General features: G+C 41.6%; 1 long non-coding RNA gene across 1 annotated transcript; it reads right to left on the bottom strand.

Moving 5' to 3' along the window:
* Positions 1–8,150: 8,150 nt before the first annotated feature.
* Positions 8,151–12,406, bottom strand: LOC135447528 (uncharacterized). The gene is made up of 3 exons (XR_010440182.1): positions 12,336–12,406; positions 11,951–12,009; positions 8,151–8,843 (listed from the first exon to the last, which is right to left on the bottom strand). It is a non-coding gene; the product is annotated as an uncharacterized LOC135447528 (long non-coding RNA).
* Between the last annotated feature and the right edge of the window lie 8,326 nt (positions 12,407–20,732).

The following is a 20,732-nucleotide window of genomic DNA, read 5'->3' as shown; positions in this document are numbered from 1 at the left end:
TGCTGGACAGAGACCGAGACCTCCAGACTGCTCTGACGAGAGATTTGGTAAGAAAGCCTGAAAATAAGAACATGGGGGGCACACCTTCCCAGGAACAACGGGAAACTTTGTCCGCCTTATAAGGTGTGACACAAACATACAGAAAAAAAATTAGCTCTGGCCTTAAAAGGCCAGGGAGAAATAACCCAACAGATGCAGCAGACATCTGGGGGGGGGGGGCCCTTAAAAGGGGGGGAGCAAGACTCCGGAAAAAAAAAATTAGCTCTGGCCTTAAGAAGCCAGGGGGAAGGGCTCTCGAGGAAAGAGGGCAGGAAATATTATTAAAACACCCGGTCCCAAAACCCAGAAACCCCAGAAAACCCCAAAAGCGTCCTGAAAGCCCAGAGAGCATGGAGGACTCAGGAGCAGAGGGGGGAGAGCAGGGGGGGGAGAAAAGGGATCGGGGGAGGCGCTTTCTCGCGGCAGCCAGGCAGCGGCGGAGCAGGCGGGGAGCGCGGCTGAAGAAAAAAAAAAAAAGGGATACGTGTTTTCGCGCGGCTTTGCTTGACTCAGGGCCAGGGGCGGCGGCAGTCCCGACCGGCAGGGGTGCGGAAGCGTGTGTCGCGGGCGAAATTCGCGAAAACCCGGGGGGAGAAGCCACAAACCAAAGCCGGGGCGTCTGACGCATGCAGCGAAATTAGGGGAATTGCGCAATCCCAGAAAGGCTGCCATGAGACGCAGGAGGCGCGCGGTTGTGACGCAAAAAACCCGGTGCGAGTCGCGGCGGGCGTGGGTGCCGGCGGGGGCAAGCCGCACACACTGACGAAGGGCCACACACACACAGCGTCGGAGGAGGCGGAGACAGAGTCGGGGCAGACCGAAGGGGGAAAATTCAGAGGCGGAAAAAAAAGGGAGAGGAAAAAAATTACCTCGGGAGAGACAGGGAGCGGCTCGGAAAGCACGCATGCGCAGAGCGCGGGCGGGGGCGGGCCAGACCCCCGGTGACGTCTCAGGCGAGGAGGGGCCCTCTCCAGACTTGGTGCCTTTGGTAAAAACCCTTGGAGTCCCAAGCCTCTCCCCTCCCGGGGAGGCGTGTGTTTTCTAACCCTATTGTCAGTTGAATCAAAAACCAGGTAACCCCTGAGTGAGCTTGCAAACAGCGACAATCGCTGAACAAGGAGGAAGCTGTGTTCATGGCTCCCAGCCACGAAGGCCGGTGACAGCGCCACCTCGTGGGGGAATGACCGAAGTGCATGACGTGCCGGATCGGTTCAGCAGAGCTACAGCACTATCTCGTAACGAGTCTGCAACTATGCAGCGATTTTCCTCAACAAGATATAAGAAGAAACGAATACTCAGACAAAAGTCGGGACTCAGACTGCAAAGGACAACTCAGAAGAGAAACAAGAGAAACGAAAGACTCTGGAGAGTTTTCTCTTTGAAGTCTTGAATATTTCTGTATAAGGACGAAAGACTCTGGGAGTTTTCTCCTTAGAGTCTTGAATTGCAATAGGCAATGAGGTAAATTTACCTATTACAGAGAAAACTGACAAAAGATCATATATTGATCAACTAGTAGATTTCTTTGACATCTCTCCCATTTGGAGAGGAATTTTAAGAGTAGATTTTGAAATTTCTCCCATTTGGAGAAGAATTTTAAGGGTAGGATTTTATGTTTTAATAGTTTAAGGTTTTATGTTGTAATAGTTCTCCTAGTCCTCATCCATGTCGTCCCAAGTGCCATGAATCGGATTGTAAAAGAGGTTTTCTTGGTGCAAACAGAAGGGGGAAATGTCGGATCTCAAGATCTCAGTCCTGAGGTGCCGAGCCACCGAGACCACCTTGGGGGGCTCGGGAGTCCTGGAATGTTGCCAGAAGTGTCTGGTGGCTGGACTTTAACCCTACACAGGAGACGACAAGGATGAGGGCTTCACCGGGGTGAATGGTGAAGGGATTGGTTAATTAGAGGGTGAGACACAGGGTTTAGGATTTATGTACAGGGGGGTTTAGAGGAGTAAGATGGAGGAATTGGGGTGTGTCCTGTCCTTCTTCTTCTTCCTCTTCTCCTCCATCTTCTTTGGCCACGGTGGCACCTCTGGATTGGTTATTACTGAGAGTGCACCGAGTAATAAGAATAAATGGTATTGGGGAAAAATGATAAATATTGTACACGTAACCATGGGTATAAAGATACGTGGCTGCCCGGGAGGGCAGACAGTGTGCTCATGGCTGACTACTGAGCAGATCTCTGTTCGGCTGAAAGAATATCTTTTAGATAAACAATTAATAAACATAAAAACCGAAAGAAGAACTGAAGCCTCTTCTCGTCCTTCGATACGCGGGCTGCCCCAAGGCCACCGAGGGCCTTTCCAGGCCCCTCAAACAGACCAGAAAAACAAAGAGATAGTCAAAAAAAGAACAAAAAAATTTTCGCAACCTCAAAGCCATGCAAAGGCATGGCATGCCATCAAGTGCAGGGACATGCACCAAAGATTCCCCTATTGGTCCCCATTGAAATCGCAAGATTCCGTTTCCCTTCCCGAAAGGAAATGAAATTTCCGAATAGAAAGCCGTACAAACACTCTGCGCTTGATGGCATGCCTTGCCTTTGCATGGCTTTGACTTTGCCAAAATTTATTCTCCTTTTTTTGACTATCCATATCATGTCCCTCATATCTTCCCCTCCAAGCTGAGTCTTCGTCCTTGACTCTTTCCTCTTCTTTTGCATCATCTGCAAACTTAATTTTGGCCTGTTTTGGCCCTTTGCACTGCGCATGACAGAATCCCGGTCCATTTGCTTTGAGTCACAAAATTTCCAAATTTTTTTTTTTTTCTCCTCCCTTTGCAGTTCCTTTGATGGTATCTCCATTCCAGAGTGTTTGTAAGTCCTTCTTTTCTTTTTTCGCCTTCAGTGTGGATCAATTTGTTCAAGCTTTGTTGCATTTCCCTGCAATGGATGGCGTATTGCCAGGTGTCCCATCTGAGGCATACAGGTGTAGAAACTGCCTAGCACAGGGCTGGTGGTCTGAGCTGCCACATTTCACCTGAGCTCTGCAGTTCCAAGTAAGGTCATTCCACCCTCTCTCATTTAAATCAACCCAAATTATACCCTCTGTTCTGTCAAAAGTTAACTTAGGCAGTAATTTTATTTTCAGCAATGCTGTGATGATGTGAACATTGAAGGTAGGCATTAATATCCCCAGGTCCTTCTGCCACCACCTTTGCTTTATCTTTTTTTATTTTTTTTTTCTCTAAAAATTAAACTGACATTACTGTAATTCTTTTGGCCTCTTTGGGTGATTCCAGGGGATGTGACTGGTTTCAGCTCACTCAGAGGAATCCTTCTGGAGAAAGAATCAGCTTTTCCTTCTGCACACACCACAGGCAGAGCCTTGTGGTTTTTTTCCTAGGAGCAATTCCTCTGCCTTCTCACCCAGCAGGGACCAGGGCAGTCCCCAGACTGAAAATTTGTTTTTCTTCTTGCATGGAGTCCTCAGACCGTGGTCCCAGGCCCTTTCTAGTAGCCCTTGCTGCCCACAGGTCCTGCCTCAGGCAGTGAGCTTTAAATAGATGAGAATTTTTTAATTAATCCTCACCAGCCCATTTCTGCACACATTTTTTCCCAAGCTCGAGCTTTACTGCACTTGTGGTCGGACTTGTCTTGCTCCAGCTGAAATGCCTGTCTGGAAGAACACCATGAGGAGAAATCAGCTGTCTGCAGTGAACACAAGAATGATAAAGTTGGAAAACTTTTAAAATTTTGAATGTTTAAAGTGTAAAGTTTAAGGAGCTGCATTAACAAAATTGATGCTGCCACCACTGATGGAAGGCTGGTAAGTGATGTAATTTTGTGTAAAACCAAAATTCCCTCACACATGTTTTCTTTGGTTTTGTTTTTCTTTTTTCTTTGCTCTTGTCTTACAACCAGGCATCTTCATTCTGAACATGTTTCAGCAATGAGAGATCAGATTAATTGGTTGAAAAATCCGAGTAACTCTCAAGAAGCCTGAAGAGCTTGTGTTGGGAACTCTAGTGCTGTTTACAGCACAACTGGTGCTGAAATAGAGTGGTGGTGGTACCAGGTGTAAAATTGTGCCTGTTATGGTGTTGTGAGGGTCCCCAGGACGAGGTGAGAGATGAGAATTTAACTCCCAAATTCTCAGAAGTTCTCATATTATTTTATGGCATCATATCATATCATATCGTATCATATCATATCATATCGTATCATATCGTATCATATCATCATATCATATCATCATATCATATCATATCATCATATCATATCATATCATCATATCATATATCATATCATATCATCATATCATATATCATATATCATCATATCATATCATATCATATCATCATATCATATCATATCATATCATATATCATATCATATCTTAAAACTATACTGCAGAAAGAAGAAAGGAGACATCAGAGAAGTCTAGACAAGAATAAATAATAAAAACTCGTGACAGACTCAGAGAGTTCGACACAGCTGATGTGATTAGCCAATAATTAAAAACAATTCTAACAAAACATGCTAAGTAAACAATTCTCCAAATCACATTCCAAAGCAGCAAAACATGGAGAAGCTGAAGCTTCCCAGGAGAAAAAAATCCTGGAGAAGGGATTTTTCAGAAAATATCATGATGACAGTGCCTGGCTCTTTCTTCCCAGTGCTGCACTGTGAAACACCTGAATTTCAGCCTGAATTTGCACCATTTTCAGCCTGCCCCAAGAGATGCAGGCCCAAGGATGTGTGTGAAACCCCAGTCTGGGGTGATTTTCCCTGATTCCCTTCAGGAAAAAATGCTGAGCTTCAATGTTCCTGAGATCACAGATTCATTAAGGCTGGAAAAGACCTCTGAGATCATGGAGTCAGCTGAGTGAATAAACCTAATTAGCTGAGCCAAAGAGCTCCAATATAAGCCCAGATCTGGTGGTAAACATCCTGCAGGGAATGGCTACAGCACCTTGGGCAACCCCAGGATCAGTCCAGGCTGGGGGTGAGCAGGTGTGTACAGCACAAATTTACAGTATTTGACCTTGCAGAATTCAGATTTCTTCACAATTCAAAGCACCTATGGAGCTACCTAAGGATTTTATCTGTGCCTGATCAGATATTAGCGCATTTTTATTCCCTCACTTAGTGCTTTTTTTACTACTCAGTGTTCCTCATTTTGGGGCTGTGGTATTAAGTCCTCAGAAAATAACCCTGTGGTTTGCCAAGCAAATGAGCACTACATGCAAATATAGTTTGCTCTTCTCCACTGTTTGTGGTTCTGTCACATCTTCTGTTGTTCTGTTACATCTTCAACAGCCAAAAAATCCCTCAGAAAACTGGTCAGGATAAGCCATCTTCTCCAGTCTGTACTTCATATTTTTTAACCTCACGTCTCCAAAGTAACAGAGCAGCAGATGCTCCCATTTCATTAAAATACTCTTTTTCCTTAAAATGTAAATTCTCATCAAACCAGTCTCACATCATATTAATCCTACAAGTCAGGTAGCAGTGAATGAGCTGTCACTCCTTTTCACTTTAATTTTTATTCCACCTTTCTTCCTGTGACAGGCAAATCAATTTACTGAAGACAACCAGGCCTTGGGGGCACATCAAAGGTTGGAGAGTTTGGATATTTTCTGTGTGAAGGCTTCTACAGTTCTGATACCCCATGAGGGACCATCACCTCACAGATTGTCTGTGTTGATCTACCAAGCTCTGCAGCCATGGAAAGCTCCATTTATTTCAGGGTAAAGTGATTTTCTGGTGCTGCTTGGGCAGGAAGGATGGTCTTCCATCCACCAGGGAGGGTTTCTCTCCTCAAGCCAGCTCTTGTAATTCCTTGGATATAGTAATTACATATCTTCTGAACGGAGAGACACATGGTTCTCCCAGGAAAATCCTGGGAAGTTGTGTAGAAGCTGTAAAAAACTTAGAGAAAAGGATTCAAACAATCATTATCTCTCTTTCTGTAACCATTGTTTGTAGATATGGTTCTCCAGAGTGTGCTATTCACAGTTCACCAATAGTGCGAGAGAAGATTCCTAAAGGCCAATCAGGTCTTGGGTCCACCATTGTTTCTATAAAAACTGCAGATTTCTAATAATAAAGTGTCTTTTCATGCCTTCTGCTGATGGAGTCTCTGTGTCAACTTTGGCTGTCCCTGATACCCTTCAGTGATGCTTGGAAAGGTGTCCTCATGCTCCACAAGACCCATTTTGCCTTAATTGGCAGAAAAAGTGAAAGAAATGTCTGGCAATGCCATTTTCTTCAGATCTGCTGCTGCTTCTGCAAAAGCCACATGCTCGCAGTCTGTCACTCAGGAATGCTGAAAATGCAGCAGAGATGGGATTTTATTCCAGCACTACAAAAGCTACAGACATTTTTGTCACCCCCCCCAAATGGTTCCTGAATTATGGAGCATCTCAGAGACCTGAGCATCAGCATTTGTGGCATTCACATTCTCTGAAAAAATTCCTTCGCCCAGGAGTTTTCTCCTGGGAAGCTGAGAAGCCTCAAAGTAAAGGAAAACAATTATTTTCTCATTTGCTTCTCCTGTGTTGTGCTCATGTGGAATGTGTTTGGAGATTGTTCACCCACAGGTGATTGTTCCATTGGATTCTGCTGTGAGTTGTTTTCACTCTTTGGCCAGTCAGGGCCAAACTGTGTTGGGACTCTGGAAAGAGTCAGGAGTTTTCATTATTATCTTTTTAGCATTCTGTAGGTATCCTTTCTATATGCTTTAGTATAGTATTCTTTAATGTAATATAGTATAAAAAAGTAATAAATTAGCCTTCTGAGCACATGGAGTCAGATGGATCATTCCTGCCTTTGTTGGGGCATCCTTTGGTTACAATCACTGTTATTCTTCTGTTCTGTGTGTTTCAGAGCAGGTTCCTACTAAAGCCTCTTTCCCTCTTTCCCTAGTGCTATTGATGACATTTCAAAGGATCTATTAAAAACATTTTTATAAATATACTTTCATTAATTTGGAAGGGCTCTTTGCCCTTGTTTGCAGCTACTTGGCATGAAATTAAGTGTTCTTCAGTGAGTTTCATAATGAATCACTTTCTGAGATGAGATCAGCTGTGGAACACTTCAATTTCTTCCCAATACCATTCCTTGTTTACCTTCTTTCAGGAAATCTACTGTATTTGATAAAGAAAAATACATTTTAATGTTTGCAAAATAATTATTGTAACTCCTTAATGACATAATGTGGGTAGTTTGCATTCCACAAAGACCATATGGAATAGTTCAACCCAAATGTACTGTGGGACAATGACCTTGAAATAAAATCCTCTGATAGCAATCAGGGGAAAATCCACTTGAATGAAACGGTACCAATCCACAAGATTATTGGTAATTTCTATTTTAAAATGGTCACAAAATGAAGGTAATGTTCTGTAGTCTGTCTATGATCAGGAAAATTATTGAGTAGAAAGACCTTTGAATTGTGGCAGGGTCGGATGAAAAATAAAATTAAAAGGATTGCCATGGTTACCTTCTGATTGAACTCATGAAAGAATGGTCAGCAAAGGTGAGCAGAGGTTTAGAGGGGCACAAACCTTCACATCTGGGATGACAGGTGACAGAGGGAGCTAATGAATGACAGAAATTAATTAGACCTTGTGTTTTCAGAAGCTGCTGGGTCGTAGTGGCTTGTCTTTGCAAACTGTTCTGCCATTTCAGAACCAACTGTGAGAAATTTCAGCAAATCACTTGGGGTTGGTTTTGGTGTGTTTTGTTTGTTTGTTTGTTTGTTTGTTTTGTGGTTTGTTTGGTTTGTTTTGGGTTTTTTGTTGTTGCTGTTGGGTTTTATTGTTTTACTTTGGGTTTGGGTTTTTTTTTTTTTTGATGGTATTAGATGAGATAAAGAGCAGTTCCCGTTACTTTTAACAGATTTCTGGCACAGTGAGTGATTAGGGCTTGTGGAACAGCGCTCACATTAAAGACATGGAGATATGTGCTCACTTTCATGACCTCTGCTGCCCTGGAAATACGTTTGATACAGGCTGGGGTTTGTTTTGCCCTCAGACTAAAGAGGAAGTGATCTGTCATGTTGGCAAGTTTTCAGTATTGATTTATTAGTTCAACTAATTCAATTATATTTGAACTTTTTTGCTGGCATGTTTCACAGGATATAAAATGCAATTATCCCATCTGTTATTTAAATAACACAAACTGCAGTCCTTTATTCTATGTCTCCCTTCAACAAGCCCACAGCCTGTGATTTACTTGGAGCCACAAGATTCAATTAAAGACTTCAAGTGACAACAAATTTCACACAGTCCTTACTAAGATGTTCCTATGGTTAATTGAAACAACTGTAAGAAATATTCAGACTTAATTATAGGCCTGTATTTTCCTAGATTCAGTTTCCAGCCAGGAAATCTTAACATGCCTTAGAAAGATGTGTCTGCATGACCAACCTGCTGGTTTTCATGTTGATTTTGAATTGAGTTTGCTGCTGTTAATTGGTGATAATTGTCAGATTGAAGGCAGTCCACTAAATACAGCATCTAAAATTATTGGAAGTCATTTGATGAAGAAACTGTGAAGTCTTTAGGTAGACTGCTGTAGAAATGCAAAGCTTTCCTTGGCTTATGTTTTTTAATTGCACAACAGGATTTAATCAATGCAAATAAAATTCCTTGTTGAGGCAGTGTAGGATCTGTCACCCCAGGTTGTACAACCCTGTTTGGGGATGAATCCTATGGCTTTAAAAAGGTTGAAGAGTCCAGATAAAAACCATATTTTGGTCTTACATACAAATCAAACACTTCTAGCACTGGCCCCTGGAGGTAGCTTGAGGCCAGTGAAGTATCCAATTCCATCAGCTGCAAGCCCCAAATCCCTAAAAGCAAAGAAACAGTTAACACTTAAACAAAATTAGCATCTCTTGCAACATTAGCAAAGCTCACAAATGCATATTTCATTAGATGTGAACACACCAATTTTTCATTCCTTTGGAAGGTGCAGGTGTAACAAGCCTTAATTTGAATAACGAAATAACATAATGTCAGCAATGCTTTTTTGCAGATATGAAATTTAAATGTGAAGCATGAAGCTATTTGCCTTATGACACCTTTTTATTATTATTTTTTTCAATTATGATTTATTACAAAAAAATTACTTTCTACATTTTAAAGATTCTTTTTCTCATAAATTTGATTCACAAATTGGTAGAAATCACAATTACACAAGCTTCAATTACCTTAACAGATGGAAGGGAAAGGCTTTTCCAAAGCATTCCCAGGCTACCTAAACCCCAAATTGCCTGTATTTAGACATAGTTGTGTATTTAGACATAGTTGCCTAAAATTGAGATTAATCTGTGCCATGATGTCCAACAAGTTACATATACATAACACAGGATGAGGACAATCCACATCTCAAATATGCATCATGGTTGAAGGTAAAACATCTTTTAGATATATATATATATTGGATATAGAAATATATAATAAAAGTGGATTTTTTTCCATATCCATCCATATAAAGCTGTTATTCAGACCTCTAATATTTAATATTCTGTGGTTGCCACTTAATCACTGCTCATGGCCCTTCAACAGCTCTTCAATAAAACCAAATAAGTTTGAATGCCTTGAGAGAAAGAGACCCTGGGAAAAAAACCAGTGCATTTTCTGTGAATATAAGAACTTAAGGCAGGTAGTTCTTGCAAATAATTTCTGAATTCAGGAAAAGAAATGCCTTCTTTCTGCTTGTTTTCTGCACTTCTGGTAAGACTTTGAATTGTGATTGAATATCTCCCAGACAAATTTCAATTTTAGTAGATGATCAGGTCTCATATGACTTACAGGAAAAAATATATTTAATATCCTCATGTTTATTTTTAGTGAGCAGATGCCTTCTGAAGAAAAGCAGCCACATGGGGAAAAGGGAATTGTTATTGGAAAATAACTGTGATATTTATCTCTTTTTTTTCCATCTGTAATGAGCTTTCTTTGGTGTACAAGCATGAAGGAGTAGGGATAAAGGATCACATGGAAACAACCCATTACTTTAATCAGCTGGTGTGGAAGTTTAATTTAATAAAAAGAAAATGAATGAATTTTTTCCCCCTCTAACAAATCATAAAAAAGCTGATTTTATCCTTCACTTCAGCTGTGAAAACCAATGAACCAAACATCCAAACCAAATTTCCTTTAGCTTAATTAATTGTAGCAGCCCCCAGACAAGAACACTCCACTTCTGTGCACACAGAATAAAATGCTGGAGCTTTTTGGATGCAGCTCTCTGGGTCTTTGCAGTGCTGCCAAAAGGAAAGGTCACACAGTGCCCTTGATGAAGGACAGCACTGATGCAATAAAAATGAAAGTTGAGTGTGGCATTCACATTCTCTAAAAAATCCCTTTGCCCAGGGTATTTCACCTGGGAAGCTAAGAAACCTCAGAGAAAAATGAAAACAATTCTTATCTCATTTGCTTCTCCTGTGTTGTGCTCATGTGGAATGTGTTTGGAGATTGTTCACCCACAGGTGATTGTTCCATTGGATTCTGGTGTGAGTTATTTTCACTCTGGCCAATCAGGGCCAAGCTGTGTTGGGACTCTGGAGAGAGTCAGGAGTTTTCATTATTATCTTTTTAGCATTCTGTAAGTATCCTTTCTGTATTCTTTAGTATAGCATAGTATAGTATTCTTTAATATAATATAGTGTAATAAAGTAATAAATTAGCCTTCTGAGAACATGGAGTCAGATTCATCATTCCTGCCTTTGTCAGGGCATTCCTGACAAGGTCTCTGGTGTTGAGATGACCCTGAGGTATTAAGAAGTCTTTTTCCCCAGCCCTGAGACTGAAGAAGAAGACAGGATTCCTTGGCTCTGGTTCTCAAGGTTATTTTCTCTTATCTAATCCATTCTTTCTCTGACCTGCTGAGATCTGTCCAGCAGGTTAGGCTGAGGCACAGTCCCTGCCCTTGGGGTGGTGTTAGCATTTTATGCTAAAAACTACCTGTACTTTATTTACAATAATTTTCCACTACCCATCACCTATGTTAGACAGTTTGTCTCTACTCTAAACCAATCCAGAAGTGCCACCATCACAGCAGAAGATGGAGGCCAAGAAGAAGGAGAAGAAGGACAGGACACACCCAGATTCCTCCATCTTGCCTCTTGAACTCCCATTCTAAAAACCCCAAAATTCTACTTTTTCACCCTGTGACAAATTCACTAACATTCTACTCAAACCCTTGTGGCTTGTAGCTCTTCACACAAAGTTGGTAATTGTTTCCATGGGCTAAGATCAAAGGCACAGCTGTTTTTGACTCTGTGCCAAGGTCTCTGAGCCCCCTACCAGGGTCTGGAGTCCTCCAGGGCAGCCAGAGCAATGTCCTGGGTTCCAACACATTCCCAGCAAATACAATAGTTGAGGCTGTTTTCTTTCATTCCACCCCTGGAAATTTGGGATAAGTTCTCAGCAAGTCCCTCCAGCAGCTTAGGATAACTCTGCTCCTCCCCCAAAACCTGATTTCAGCACGACTTAGGAGCTATCAGGCCAAAAATCCCACAGCTTTCTACAGGATTCCACAAATATATAAGAAACTGGTTACTTCTGTCACTCCAGTGACTTCAGATGCCACAAAAAACCACAGGAAGTGACACATTTGTGTGTGAAATCTGCAGAGGAGAAGTGAAACAAATATTTGCAGGGCTGTGAACTCATGATGAAGATTATGCAGGTGATGATTCCAACCATTGGGATTCATAGGTGCAAGCCAGAGAGGAAGGAGATGGGAACAAATTTATCTTCCTGCTTGATGTCTGGTACAGGATTTCCCAAATAATTTCACCCATTGTTTTCCTGCCTGGCTTTAGCTTGAAATTTACCTTCCATAAAAGCATCCCATTTTCACATGGGGAATTCACCACTCTTCTCAGTTGTCATCCTTAAAGCTAAATTTAGGGATGCCATTTCTCATCTGCTTTTTATATTTTCTTACCTTCAAAATGGTCCCAAATCACAGAAAACATGGTGGTATCCCAATGAGGTTGTGCTGTTCTGCAAGGGAAAGGGACCTTACAGAAAATTATAAGTTGAAAAAGAGATTTTGTACTTAAAAGAAGAATGAGAGCACAACATAGAGCAGGTAGGTGTAACAGAGAGAAAGGACATGAGTTAAAATAGTCTATTTCATAATAATTTAGTCCAAATTTTTTTTTTTTCTCTTCTGGATTCTTAGGTACTTGGTTGCACTAAGGACATCTGCCCTTAAGGGAAATTGCAGATGTAGGTTGGTTACAGCACACATTGCAATTGAACAAGGCTGAAGTTCTTTAAATGAAGGGTTTTAATATATACATCATGAAAAACATTAGACCACTCACCTATATAAGAATTGAGGATGGAGCATGCAGGATTCTGGATTTTGAAGTGGAAATGGTGGAATCAATGAAAAATGAGTCAGACACAGAGGAGGGGCAGCCCATTTCTGAAATAAATATTGTTTGACATGAGAAAATTACCTAACAACTGGATCTGGACTAACATTAATATATTAATTGAAAAATTCTTCCTGCAGAAAATCTTAGATTCTCCAGATTCTGCTTGGATTTTAGTTATATTTTCAGAAAACTGCATTATTCTTAAAGAATTTCTTGTTCTTATCAAGATGTGAGTCCTTGAAGATCCTTTTCAATCTTTAGGAAGCAATGAGATTTTCAGCAAGCACTCAAACTCTCAGCTAGAAAATTTACCATTCTTTTTTTTTTTCCCCTTCCAGCCCAGAATCTCATTTGATAAATAACCAGAAGTTGCTCAGGTTCTAAAGTGGAACATCAAACAATTCTGCAAGAGCTGGCAAAGCTGCTAAAGGCATGATAATTGTAATGAACAGCACTCCCAGAATCACTGCCTGCTTTGACTCACATCCTGTTTCACTCATGCAAGGTATGAAGTTTATACAAAGGATTAATTGATGACAAATGTGCTCCTCTATGGATTACAAGTGAGGAATTTGTAAAAATATCAACATCCAAACAGTATTAACAGGTTTTACAATTGATTTGCACTGCAGAGTGCAGGATTTCAGGTGTTCTTTCAAATTGCTCCTGGCTCAAACAAAATGTTAAGGAAAATGTGAAATTCTGACTGCTTCTGATGGAGAAAAATCTATGTTCTATGGTAGTTTTTCCTTTCTATTTGAGATGTTGGACTCTGTAAATGAAAATATATGGTCCTGATATGTATACACAGATACACTAGAGCCATAATGAGTGGCCCAGCTCTTGTTTATTCACCAATCTCTTATGAGTTGAAGCCCAGAATAATAAAGGACTGAAATAAAGGGAGAGGGAGTAAAATGTGGGATTCAGCTTCTCTACTACCTGGAAGGAGAATAACTGCTTCCAGGTGTGTAATTATTGTATTTTCTTAGGCATCCTATCACTGTGGGACATCAGAGTGGCAGGGCAGGAGGAGTTTCATCCTTGCTAACATTTTAAAGAAATTGCATATATTTACAATGAATTTTAAATTATGATTAAGCTGCCTATACACCAAGGTACTACAATATTGGATTAAAAAAAAATTTAAAATCCCTAACAAACAAAACTAACTGAAGAAATTTTTACCTATAAGAAACTGGTCAAACTAAACTGAGATTGCAATTCTTGCTTTTCTGCTTTGGCTTTGTGCAGAACAGTGTTTAGCAAGTCTTAGAGTGTCACTGAGATGGCCAGACTCCAAAGATCAATAATTGGCTGGTTCTTGAGACAGGCCAGTGATGTTACCTGCATTTGGTGAAGGACAGATCACCACCAAGTGAGAGTAAAATGTGAGGACAAAATGGGAAATCAACTCATAAAAACCTTGGAATGAAATTCAGGTTCATCTTATGCTCACAAATATATGGGTTGGTGGAATAGAATGAAATTTTTATTTGAAACAACGTAGGGATCTGGAAATATCCATGATATAGTAGTTAGTTTTGGCACATTAATTGTTCAGGTGAATGTTTGAGGCCAGAGGTCACAAAGTAATAAAAAGTTCAGGCTGTCCAGTTCTCAGAATATCAAAGAATCACTCCAGAATTTTTGAAAAGACAGATGGCCAAAATAAAAGTGGTTGTTACTCCTCATCCCTCTGGCTGGTGGTGACTACTTTTGACTGCAGCGATATCGTAACAAAAAAGGAGTAATTTTTAAAAATTAGATTAGGATTAGATTAATTTGAATTTAAACATACCCATTCTTTGGAGGAAAGAATGTGTTTGCCTTGAGATGCAGCAATTTTATATTTGTGAGCATTTTAGTCATAGATCCATTGGATTTTGCATCATACTGGGAGAAAAACTGCACAAAGGATTCTCTGGATACTCTAAATTTCTGTGAGCAAGTAATTGATTTGCAGAGGGGTTTCATGCATTGGTTGTCTCCAAGGAGACATGTAAAGGACTCAGGTCCTGGCCTTTTAGGCTGTGAGTGGCACAAATATTTCTGTAATTTCTGGACAAATCTTGTGGTGCAATGAGCTCCTGGCTTCTTGGAATAACACAAAAAAGCCCCTGGTAAAGTAAGGCTTTAATTTCTCAGTTTAAGCTAAAGGAACTTCAATTGCTTGCACAGTATGGAAAAAAAAAAAAAGAATAAAAAAAAAAAAAAGCAAGACATTCCTCCTAGTTTCACAGAATTTATGCCTGTAGGATGCAAATTAGAAGTGTGACCACTTAAAAATATCCTGGAAATATTACTTTGATGGCTTTTCTCAGCACCTCAGTATCAGTGACATGCTTGCTGCATGCTTTAAGCTACTTATAAACTGCAGTGACCCGTTTCCTCTGACAAGCTTGTAATGATGTTTGTGAGTTATATAAAAAATGAGCATGGAAAATAGAGATATTCATGGAATTTGGGGCCAGAAGGAATTTTTCTTATGCTCTTGTTCTTAATCAAGTAAAATTCCTTCTGCCCAGGAAAGAATGAAAAATTCTTGTTATTATCAAAGTCCAGCTTTTGAAGGGTCAGAATGTTAAAAAGAGTGTCAGCATAAGAAGTCATCTAGCAGAGAACAGCAAAGAAAAAAAATTCAAGATATGAAGTATCTTGAAGGGGCTTTAAGGATAACTTTGCTAACATTTTTCTTAGATTCGGTCAAATATCCTCGGTTGTGTTTGTGAAAATTCCAATCCTTCCTCTAGCAAATTCATGGAAGAAAATTGTTGGGTAGGGTCTGCCTCACATTGTCAGAGGAAGAGGAGTGGGCACCTCAGAGAGCTTCAGAGCTTGCTGAATTCTTCAATGAGACCTTTCTGGTTGGGCACCTACAGGGTCTAAAACTGGGGAAATGACAAGGAAAGGTAAGGAAATAATTTGGTCCTGAAGAAAAATGGGATCATGGAATGGTTTGGGTTGGGAGGGACCTTAAGGACCATTCAGTTCCTACCCCCTGACATGGGCAGCGTTGTAGCCATTATATTTTCTGAAAAATCCCTTTGCCAGGATTTTTCTCCTGAGAAGCTGAGAGGCCTCAGGAACAAAATGTAAACAATGGTTATCTGCTGCTGTGGAATGCAACAGGTGCATCTGGGATTGGTCTCATGTGGTTGTTTGTAATTAATGGCCAATCCCAGTCCAGCTGTATCAGACTGTCTGGTCAGTCACAAGATTTTATTATCATTCCATTCCAATTCTATTCCTTGGTAGCCTTCTGATGAAATCCTTTCTTCTATTCTTTAGTATAGCTTTAATATGTAATTTTCTTTTCATATAATATATATCATAAAATAATAAATCAGCCTTCTAAAACATGGAGTCAGATCCTCATCTCTTCCCTCTTCCTGGGATCCCTGTGAACACACCACCACACAGGGACACCTTCCACTATCCCAGGCTGGATCCCAAGCCCCAACCTGGCCTTGGACACTTCCAGGGATGGGGTCTCAACCTGTAAATCATCTTGTTTCAAATAATAAAAAAACTTGGGCTTACAAAAGTGCAAGTGAAATTACTACAATTAACATTACATTTCCAGAGAGAGTTGTGGCACACAGGGTTTCACTCATGTTCTACAAATAAACACCAAACTGAGTCCTTCTGCCCTCCTACTCTTGCTCTCAGCAGCCTCAGAAAAGCAGATAGTCCTGAATGTTCCAGAATTGTGAATTTTTCAAAAATGGCAGGAGAAAGACAGGTAGAAGTTCTTTGCACTTGCCCATTTTCTAGAGCATTTTTAATAGAAGAGTATTCCCCGAGAATTTCTCCAAGCTAAACAACCCCAGCTCCTCTTCACAGGACTTCTGTTCCAGACCCATCTCTGGACATGCTCCAGCCCCTCAAGGTCTTTCTTCAAGTGATGGGCCCAAAGTTAACAGAAGACTCAAAGTGCCTGCACACAGTACTCAAGGTGGTTTTCAAACACTTGTTAATGCTCTTTTCAAGACAAGAAAACAGATTTAGCTGAATCCATCTAAATATTTTATTGGTAGAAGAAAGAAAAATAACTTTCATATCCTGCAATTTTAGTAGGATGGAGAAACTCCTAGGGTCCAAAAGCCCAGGTTTTAACTCATTTTCATTCCCCAGCTCTTTGATGTGCAACCAGAAAATGCTGTTAATTAAAGCAGGTCCCCAAAGGCAAAAATTGTTGTTATGTTAAAAGCGAGAGAGAGGAAAAAAAGCAACCTGCATCATTTCACATTGCAAGGGACCAAAGCAACACCCTTAAAAATTCATTTCCACAGAGTGCTCTGAAACCTGATCACTTGTCCCCAGAAAACCCAACCCCTGGGCCAAATATCCAGGTGGTGTTGATCAGTGTGGCTCCCACAGGCACGGAGGAGCTGTGATTCATGTGAACACTTCGTGCCACTCCTGACCGTGCCTTGGTGCTGTGGAAAACCACCACACCAGACCTGGGATCACCAGACAGCCCAGACACAGCCCCAGCAACTTGTTTTCCATTATTCTTGACCAAATTTGTTTCTGATTGACTTAATGTGTATTTTCTGTTTTCATTCCAAAGCTGCCTGAGCTGTTTTATAACAGCTTCATGCTACAGCACATGTTGTTTTCTCCTATTCTTACCCTTAGTGGTGGATGTAGTGTGTCCCTTTCAGCCCCCCAAGTCCCCTCAGCTTCTCCATCATCCCTCAGTTCTCCTAGTCCCCTCAGCTCCCATCACTGCTGGGACACTGATATGGATGAGCCTGGAGGTGACACCAGCTGAGCAGAAAGGACCCTGCCACTGTACAAGTACAGTTCACAATGACATCTCTATTTTCAAGTTTAGGCACCAATAAAAATACAAACCCACATGGGCCTAAGCCCTTCCCAGTCTGACTCTCCCCCAGTTAAACCAGCACCCTGGGAAAGCTGCCTAACCCTGGGATCAGCCTGTGCTGCCTTCCTGCACTGCCAAAACCATCTCAGAGCAGCTCTGCTCCTCAGAGGGGCTTCCAAAACCATCTCAGAGCAGCTCTGCTCCTCGGAGGTGCTCCCTGGATTTCATGGAGTTCAATTAATCATTGTTCTAAGATCATCTTTGATGGAGAGGCCTTATTGGCATCTTGGGCTTGTGACAGTTCAGTTGCTTTTTAATCTTAGCTACTTGGATAACATGTGACCACTCTTTACGCTGTTATAAGGTTAATTTGGGTCTCCTGTATGACCACGGTGGCTGGCACAGGATTTACCAACCCTAGATTTGCTATGGCTGAGTCAAGTTCACACTGATGCAGCTCTGCTCCTCAGAGGGGCTTCCAAAACCATCTCAGAGCAGCTCTGCTCCTCAGAGGGGCTGCTCAGGAGGAGCAGGAGCAGAATCAGGCACCACTGAGGCAAACACAGCCAGGCTGAACACAGCCAGGTTTGCACCCAGCTGGAGATTTGCTCCAGGTGTGAGCAGAAGCCTGTGCAGAGGGTTTCTAAGAGCAGTGAGCTCTGATCCTCAAGGCAGCTCATTGGCCCAGGAGTGGAGAAAACACAAGGAAAAACTCATGCCATCATCCATGGAGCACTCCAGCATCACAGGGGTGTCAGAGCACCTCTCTGGGTGCTGCCCCACCGTGTCCTGCTCCAGGATGGAGGAGTGACACCAGGGGGTGGCTGCAAGAACAGAGCAGCTGGTATAAGATTCAATTCTTGTGGAGCCTCCAGGATTCACGGGTGCCATCATTCATCCCAGTGTGTGTGGAAATCTTTGGCATGAGAGTGCTCTGAACAGTCTTGGTTGATCAAGAAATCACCCAGGAGCTGCTTCAGATTCCTGCTCAGGTCAGGCAGCTCCTGCACTGGAGATAGGGTGGGCCAAGCCAAAGGCCTGGCAGCATTTTGTGCTCCATTGAGGTCTTAATCCTCCTCCTCATCCTCTTCACTGCTGCAGCTGTCCTGCTCAAGGCAGGAGCTGCTTTTGCACGCAGAATTCAAGGATCACAGCTGCCATAGAGGCCCAAAAAACCCAGTAAAACACAGAGTGGAGGAAAACTTTTTCCAGGACCCAACCTCCTGCCACAGCCACAACACCTCCTGCTGCAGAAATTCCTCACACTGCCACATCTGCTGGGCCACAGCCATATCAATCTGTGGATCTGGTGTCTGCCCACAGGATGGCCAGCACAGCCAGGAGAGGATGATTGTCAAAGCCATGGCCTGGAGGAGATGGGAGAAAGGTTTATCCAACAGAGATAACAGGCTTGAAAGGGCCACAGACCCTGGCTGGAGACAGCACAGGGCCCACCCGGCCCAGGCCACCCTGATGGTCATCCCTGGCTGGGCTGTGCCCCATGAAAGGGCAAGAGACACCCAAGCAGAGTTTTGTGTTTGCAGGGACCCTCGTGGCAGGGAGGAATGATGAATCTGACTCCATGTTCTCAGAAGGATAATTTATTATTTTATGACACTATATTGTATTAAAGAATGCTATACTAAACTATACTAAAGAATACAGAAAGGATACTTACAGAAGGCTAAAAAGATAATAATGAAAACTCATGACTCCCTCCAGAGTCTCAATACAGCCCTGATTGGCCAAAGAGTGAAAACAACTCATACCAGAAATCCAATGGAAAAATCACCTGTGGGTAAACAATCTCCAAACACATTCCACATGAGCAAAACAGAGGAGAAGCACATGAGATAAGAATTGTTTTCCTTTTCTCTGAGGCTTTTCAGCTTCCCAGGAGAAAAATCCTGGGCAAAGGGGATTTTATCAGAAAATGTGAATACAAAACAGAGTCTCCCAAAGCCCTGTCCCTGCCATGCTGGAACATTCTACGGAGCCAGGGACACCTGGCACATCCCCTGCCACCCCGGGAGCCCCAAGGACAGGATCATGCCCTGCCCTAAAGGACACAGTTCTTGCCCTGGGTTAGAAACATCCCTGGGCATCTGCCCTGTGCCCTTCTCAGCCCAGCCTTGCTGAAAGAATCTTACAACATCCAAAGGCTGTCTAAAACAAGAGCTGTAACCAGTTTGGGCTGAAGTTTCCCAGCCTGGCATTTTCCAGCAGCCTCTTTCTATCCCATTTAGCTTTCTTAAAGGTGGAAAAATGATAAGATGAGGAGGGGACATTGGGTTCTTTTTTCTCCTTAATTTTCTCTGACGTGGTTTATGTGCTTCAGGAAACGCCAATTAAAGAAATTATGTTCTGTTTGCCTTGCCTGAAACAGTCTTTTTAAAGAAAAATCAGAACCAAATAAATCCACATTTACTTAATTGTTGCTCCGCTCATCCTTTGACGCAAAGACTCAAAATCTATCAGACTTTCTTCTTTTTTTTTATTTTCCTGCAATGCACTTTATTACAAGCATCTGAAAAGTCTTTGTTCAAAGAAGAGTTATTGAATCTGCAATGAAGAACAGAGCCTGCACTGAACATCCTGTACTTCTTTTTTTTAAAGATAGTTATTCTACATGTACAGCACACTCCTTCCAAATCTCTTCTGCTGTTACAAGGATGAGGAGGATTTTTCTCTCACAGCTGGATTTCAGGCAGAAAAACGCTAATAGCTTCAAGGCAAAGATGTTGAATTTGAGATTCCACAGTTAATTCAGGAATATTGTAGCACTTTGGGCCTGAAACAAAACTTGCACAGCATATTTATTTGGGCCCCTTGGAAATTAAAATTTAATTTTACAAAAAGTCCTTCTCATTTTTATCTAGTAGATGTGTTTGTGGCTTATTTTGCAGGAAGGTAGACAGAATTAGAGGGTAGGAGGTAGCATGCTGTGGACTAGAAGGAAAAGAAATAAATGCCCAAACATTTCAGCATTCCCCAGTGCCTCTTTTAGGAGAAAGGAGCTATTGGTTACATGCTTTAAACTTGCAAGATTTTAGCTTAATTTTAGTTACTTTTTTTTCCACTGCGTGGTGGGAACTTGCAGAAATTTTGCTTTTAAAGGTACAAATGCAAACCTTCAGTTTTGCAAAGCTGTGCATGAATCAGCTCCTTCTGCCAGTCTGTCCTTCCTAAACTGTGGAATAATAATCCCTAACCAGCCAAACTCCTTTCTCCTTTTCAGGAGGCCACACTATGACTGCTTGTCCTTTCCCATCCTAGCTGTTATTTGATTTTAAATAAAATGTTTCATGGGAATGCTCTCTTTACTAGGAATGTTGAGATACACCCTAGTGGATGTCAAAGTAGGGCTCAACTCCACGACCTCCAGCAGCAAGAGCATAATTTGTTTTGTTCAAATAATGTTAAGATATTTATATAATTTGTAATAATAATGTTAAGATATTTATATCTACTTTCTCCTACTCTCTTTTGGAAGATTTTTTTTTAAT

The sequence above is a fragment of the Zonotrichia leucophrys genome, chromosome 4 (assembly GCF_028769735.1).
Source record: "Zonotrichia leucophrys gambelii isolate GWCS_2022_RI chromosome 4, RI_Zleu_2.0, whole genome shotgun sequence".
NCBI classification, from domain to species: Eukaryota; Metazoa; Chordata; class Aves; order Passeriformes; family Passerellidae; genus Zonotrichia; species Zonotrichia leucophrys.
The sequence above is the reverse complement of the archived record's forward strand: the minus strand, read 5'-3'. Positions and strand labels throughout refer to the sequence as shown.